Here is a 7,239-nt window from a genome sequence, read left to right as displayed (position 1 = left end):
ACCTAGATCTCATGGATTGCCTACTACATCAACACATCTGGTAACTCAACCCATCACCAAATTTGATGGTACCTTCATCCAATTGGGCACTCTAGCACATGAATCAGAAGACAAGGATATTCTTAGCTGGTTATACAAAGATGAGGAAGAAGATAATAGAGCAGCTGCTCTGGACATTGTTCTACCAACACACCTGTATGGAAAAGGATACTTAATCATGCAGCAAATGGGATATGATGGTAAAGGACCTATTGGGAAATGCAAAGGAGGAGTCACTGAACCTATAGATCTTCCTTCACAGCCTAGTAGAAACAAAGCGGGACTGGGTTGTGAGCTCACTTTCCTATTGAAATGACCACCCAGCATAACTACAAAACCTCAATGGAAAGTAAAGAAGAAGTACAAAGAAGAATCCTGGCAGGAAGCACTCTTCGAATCAGCAGAAACAATCTGCAAGGCACGGGAACGTCAAGATCAGAAGTTACATCAGAAAAAACTTCCAAACCACAAAAGGGCCATATCTGCAGTAGTAGCTCATATTCAAACACCAATATCTCAAGAACCAATAAAATCATCTCCGGATACCTTTATTTCTTCCCGAGGAAGCACAGTCTATGAACAAATATAGAAAATAGAAACCGGATCTGACACAAAATCAACAAAAACTATCAAAATGGTATCCATCATCAAAGATTTGTTTTCACCATACAACATACCAGTTTACAACACTGATAGAATCTGGGATGAGGCCTCTGAGACTAAATCCAATAAATATGAATGGGGTACCTGCTCCAATGCTACTACAGATATCCCTGATGATATTGATTCTATATCTCTTTCTCAAGAAGAATATAACGCAGAAGATAGACCTCTTGAATTTGGACCGCAGAATATTTATGACGCCAAGGAAAGCAAACAGAAACATTATGAACAAGTCTATGTGAAAGATAATACCATCGAAGACCTCGAAAAAATCCTGGACTTCTTTAAAACCAAGAACAATCATGATGAAAACTCTGTCCTAACACTTACAGTAGTAGAACTTGATCCACCTAACGATTCCTTACCGCTTGTCTTTCCTGCCCTCATCGATTGGGATGAACTTGAAATCCATGATATACCAATTTTCTCGGATGATGAATCTATTATCCATTACCTATGTACCGTAAATCCAGAAACAGGCTCTACCAGTGAACAAAGTAATGATATCTGCAAACCAGGGAGTGCCAAGTCTCTCAGTCGCAAAAATGAACCAAGTAAAAGATCTGATGCTGAAAACCAGTCAATGGCAGCTCTAGCTCACAAAAAAGTAAAAATAAAGGACGCATCTAAGGGTGAAAACCTTTTTAAGGCACCTAACGATGGGAGACTTGACACTCTTCCTGAGCACTTTCATGAGCGATCACCCATATTGATTGAGCCCACTCAATCAATCAACATTGGTACCACAAAGACAGTCAAAAACATACACCTTGCAGAATCTCTGACAAAGGAAGAAAGATCAACATTTATCATTTTCTTTAAAGAACAACAAATTAACTTTGCTTGGTCATATGCCAATATGCCTGGAGTGGATCCACACTTAATCATGCATCACTTGTCCATCTCTTCAGGAGTTAAACCAGTCAAGCAAAAGCTATGAAAGATGAATCCACAGGTGGCACTCATGGTCAAAACTGAACTAAAGAAACTATTAGATGTCAGATTCATCCAACCCATTGACTATGCAGAATGGATTTCCAACATCATTCCAGTATCAAAACCAGATGGTAGTATCAGAATATGCACTGACTTCAGAGACGTCAACAAAGCTTGTCCAAAAGATGACTATCCTCTACCCAGTATCGACATAATTGTAGATCTTACAGCAGGCCATGCAATGCTCTCACTAATGGACGGTTTCTCAAGCTATAATCAAATCAAAATAGCTCCCGAAGATCAAGATAAAACTGCATTCACCTGTCCTTAGGGAACGTACTGTTGGAATGTTATTGTGAGGCCTCACCTCGACTCAATCAGACATTCAGAGGATTTTATATTTAGACTATTATGGATACTTTATTTTGATGCATTTTTGAGACTTAGAACTTACATGATTTCAGGATTTGGATAACATTGCTATGATTTGATGATTTTACTTATATGCTTTATGAGATAGAACACTACATGATTGTTAGATAAGATGATATTGCAATGATAGATGTCGTTATTGAATTTGCAGGACTTTACTATGAATATAGTACTATGATGTATGGTTAAGTTTATGTGAATTGGGATGAAATTGTTTATGAGAATTTTGCTTGATAAAAGATGTATTTAATCTGTGCAGATGAAAATTGTATGCAAGTGATGATGTGTATTGTTATTCCTTTGAATTATATTATATGTGGATATTTGAAAGTACTAATGTGTAAATTGAGATGCACAGGGAATTTACCATGTGACCATGGAAAATTACGAAGAACCAAACCTAGACTTATGTATGTTCGTAAGCCAGGGTTTGTCTATTTGGAGAGACAACACTCCGTTTGTGTTGTATTTTATTCGTAATAGTATATGCTGCATGAGTGTTAAGTGTTATTTAAATTTAATGTGTAAAAAACCACAAGAGACAATTCCATGTTTTAATTTGTAAAAGTGTTTTATTTGTGTCACTTGACACATGTGTGGATTTAAATTTAAATGTTTTATTTGTGTTTTTTGGTGGGAAAGTGTTTAACTATAGTTTTTCTTAAATAATATAATGTGTTGTCATAAATACTTTGGGAATATAATCTTTGGAGTGGTCAACATATGTTTGACCCGAAAATAAACTTCAGAGGGGTTTAAAATGGGTTAAATGAACACCTAGGGGTAGTTTAATAGGGTTTCCTAAAGCCCATAAGGTATACCTAGGGGTTAGGGGTAATTTTAGGCAAGTTTCTACTTTTAAATGATCTTTTTAATGCTTTAAAAATTGGTTTTTTTGAGTTGTGCGAAAATTGAAAATTAGAAGTTTTTAATCTAGTTGAGATTTTTCCTTTTGGAAGGAGAGTCTTTTTGCATTCTGCTTTTCTTTCCTTTTTGGTTTTTAGAAACTTGTGAGAACTCAGTGAATGAGCTTCTTAAGCAAGATTTTTGAGAATTGGAGGGTAATCACCACTCTCCATTTTTGGAGACGAGAGATCTAGGGGATCTCATCAGGGAGGTCATGCGCCTCCAACCACCATCCTTCGGAGGGTCTACAGATGGAATAGAGGCCGAGGCATGGCTTCTGAGTCTTGAGAGGTGCTTTGCGTTGCGTTCTTACGAGAGCAACTTGAAAGCACATGTTGCAGTTCATCTTCTGAGAGGGACAACCTCCACTTGGTGGAGACAGAAAGAGTACAAATGCGGATTAGTTCCTGATACTCTCACTTGGGAGATATTCACAGAGAGGTTTCGTGAGAGGTACCTATTAGAACACTTCAGGCAGCGTCGTATAGACGAATTTCATGATCTCCAACAAAAAGGCTTGACAGTAACCCAGTATGAGAGTAAATTCTTTGAGTTGTTGCCTTATGTAGATTATCTAAAGGATGAGAAACTTCTTGTAAACCGCTTCATCAGGGGATTAAATGCCGGTATAGCCGGGCCTGTTAGGATGTCCGCTCTAGAGAGCCTTCGGGTTGCTGTAGAAAAGACACTGATTGCCGAGGAAATACAGGTCAGACCACAGGACAATAGGGATCGGTTTTAGAACCAAAATCCCGCACCTTAGACTTATGGATTCCAGAAACCACATTGGAAAGGAAACAACCGAAATTCTCAGGGGTTCTCCAAACCCCCTCCTCCACAACAGACACCACAGAACCAGAGGCAGAAGCCTCCATAGTATCAATAGGGCTCCAAGCCCAAGCAGTGGCAGACTCAGGGACAGAAACGTGATCAGAGAGCACAGAGGCAGTACACACAGTCGGCGGGGACTCAACAGTCCTCCAGGGGTGGGTACAGTGGATCCAGTAGGACAGGAGGTCAGGCATTCTCTAGGCCCCAGGGTGCCCAATTCCAGGCACGGGGTGCTTGCTTTACGTGTGGAGCCATGGGGCATATGGCGAGGGATTGCCCTCAGGGACAGGTGGCAGGGAGTCAGCGGATGGCCGCTTTAGAGCCGACAGTTGGTGATATGGGCAGGTCCCACAGAGTATTCGCAGTGGTTGACAACCGCCAGGCTGAGCATCAAGCCACGGTTATCGAATCTTCAGGTATAATCAAAGGTAACAATGTATCTATTTTGTTTGATTCAGGAGCTACTGACTCCTTTATATCTCCATTGGTTGTGGAGCGTTGCGGGCTAGTGGCAACTAGACAGGGTGTCAGTTGGGAAGTGGAATTAGCTTTAGGAGCTAGAGTGTCAGTGGAATCAGAGGTTAGGGCATGTCAGCTGCAGATTGGCAAGACCACCACTTTAGTAGACCTTAGAGTGACTCCACTTGGATCTTACGGAATCGTACTTGGCATGGATTGGCTTTATGCCCATAGAGCCAAGATGGATTTCCCCCTGAAAAAGATCGAGTGTGAGGATGATCATGGTTCGCCCATAGTTATTACCGGGATTCAGAGGCCCGTGTCTCTTCGCCTGATCTCCGCAATGCAGCTTAAGCGGAGCATGCGGAAGGGATGTCAGCTTTTTGCTATCACTATCAATGACAGAGGAGAAGAGGAAGAAAAATAAACATCGCTCGATGACCATCCTATCCTTAAGGGATATTCAGATGTTTTTCCTTCAGAGTTACCGGGAATGCCTCCCCATAGAGAGATTGATTTTCATATAGACCTAGTACCAGGAGCCGAGCCAGTTTCCAGAGCACCTTATAGGATAACCACAAATGAGTTAAATGAACTTAAAATTCAGCTTGAGGAACTTCTTGAGAAGGGTCATATTCGTCCTAGCGTATCCCCTTGGGGTGCACTAGTCATCTTCATGAAGAAGAAGGATGGATCTCTCTGATTGTGTATGGATTATCGTCAGCTAAATAAAGTAACCATCAAGAACCGATATCCTTTGCCCAGAATTGATGATTTATTCGATCAGATTCAGGGTGCCAAAGTCTTTTCCAAAATAGATCTGAAGTCAGGATACCATCAGTTGAGAATAGTGGAAAGTGATATCCACAAGACTGCATTTCGCACTAGATATGGTCACTATGAGTTTACTGTAGTTCCATTCGGACTTATGAATGCCCCAGCAGTCTTTATGAGCCTCATGAATGGGGTGTTCCATACCTTTCTGGACCGTTTTGTTATTGTGTTCCTCGATGATATACTGATATATTTTCGGAATGAGAAGGAGCATGAGGAGCACCTGAAACAAGTATTGCAGTGTTTGCGGGATAATCAGTTGTTTGGCAGCCTATCAAAGTGTGCTTTCTTTCGGTTTGAGGTTAAGTACCTTGGGCACGTTATTTCTGGTGATGGGATCTTAGTTGACCCATCAAAGATTAGGGCTATTATGGATTGGCCAGTGCCTACCAGTGTGACAGAGGTCAGGAGTTTTATGGGCTTAGCAGGGTATTACTGACGTTTTGTTGAGGGTTTCTCCAGAGTCGCACACCCTATTACTTCTCTTCAGCGTAAAGGGAAGAAATTTGAGTGGACAGAGAAGTGTGAGAAGGCCTTTCAGGAACTCAAGAAGGCACTTACTAGCGCTCCTATCCTTGTTGTACCAGATCCTTCAGCTGACTTCATGGTTTGTACAGATGCTTCACTAGAGGGTTTAGGGGCAGTTCTTATGCAGGATGGTAGGGCCATAGCTTTCGAGTCCAGGAAACTTAAGACTCATGAACTTAATTATCCCACTCACGACCTTGAGCTCGCAGCAGTAGTGCATGCACTTGTGAGGTGGAGACACTTCCTTTTAGGTCATCACTTCGAGTTGCATTCAGATCATCAGAGTCTTCAGTACATCTTCACTTAGCCGAACCTTAATGCACGTCAGAGGAGATGGATGGAGTTCTTGTGCGAATATGATTTTGACGTTCACTACATCAAAGGTAAGGAAAATGTAGTTGCAGATGCCTTGAGTAGGAGACGTCACGAGGTTTACACCATATCCATGGGCACGGACTTGAGAGACCGTATACTACAGCACTTGCTAGAGGATGGATGGTATGCAGAGGTTTGTCAGGTAATACGATCTCAGGTTACTCTAGAAGTGAAATATGTGGATTATTCTTTGGAGTCTGATGGACTGTTACGCCACAAAGGGCGCATTTATGTACCTTCCTCTGGAGGGTTGCGAGAGTTCATTGTCACGGAGGCTCATAGAGCTCCTTATGCAGCGCATCCCGGGGTTAAGAAGTTGCATGCTGACTTGAGACAGTTGTATCATTGGCCGGGAATGCGGCAGCTCATTGCTGAGATAGTAGCTCGATGCCTCGAGTGTCAGAGGGTAAAGGCAGAGCACCGCCATCTAGGTGGGTTGCTTCAGTCTCATGGTATACCAGAGTGGAAGTGGGATACTATATCCATGGATTTCATCATTGGTCTTCCTATGTCTTCTCGTCGCCATGATGCTATCTTGGTGACAGTTGACAAGTTGACCAAAGTAGCTCATTTTTCACCAGTTCGTACTACATTCACAGCTCCAGCAGTAGCACAGGTGTTCTTGCGAGACATTGTTAGACTTCATGGCATGCCCCACAAGATTATTTCTGACAGGGATTCTCTTTTCACTTCTTCCTTTTGGAAGTCATTGCAGGCAGCTATGGGCACTAAGCTCAATTTTAGTACAGCCTATCACCCGGAGATAGATGGTTAGACAGAGAGGGTCAATCAGGTGTTAGAGGATATGCTTTGCATGTACGTCATGGATCATCAGACCCGGTGGGAGGAGTATCTTCCCTTAGTGGAGTTTGTTCATAACAATGGGCATCATACTTCTTTGGGGATGCCACCCTATCAGACATTATACGACAGGCCTTGCAGGACGCCCTTGAGTTGGGATCGCATAGAGGATAGAGTTGCTATTGGTCCTGAGTTAGTTCGGGATATGGAACAGCAGGTGGATTTGATTAGGTAGCGTCTCAGAGAGGCTTAGGATAGACAGAAGAAATATGCTGATGCAAAGATGATTGATCGTAGCTACTTGGTTGGAGACAGAGTTTTCTTGAGAGTACGACCGCATAAGAGTCCAATCCGTTACGGAAAGGGTTCTAAGCTCGCACCTCGCTTTGTAGGACCTTTTGAGATTCTTGAGAGGATAGGCCCAGTTGCCTACCG

This window comes from Cryptomeria japonica, chromosome 5 (genome assembly GCF_030272615.1).
Source record: "Cryptomeria japonica chromosome 5, Sugi_1.0, whole genome shotgun sequence".
Taxonomy (NCBI): domain Eukaryota; kingdom Viridiplantae; phylum Streptophyta; class Pinopsida; order Cupressales; family Cupressaceae; genus Cryptomeria; species Cryptomeria japonica.
The sequence above is the reverse complement of the archived record's forward strand: the minus strand, read 5'-3'. Positions refer to the sequence as shown.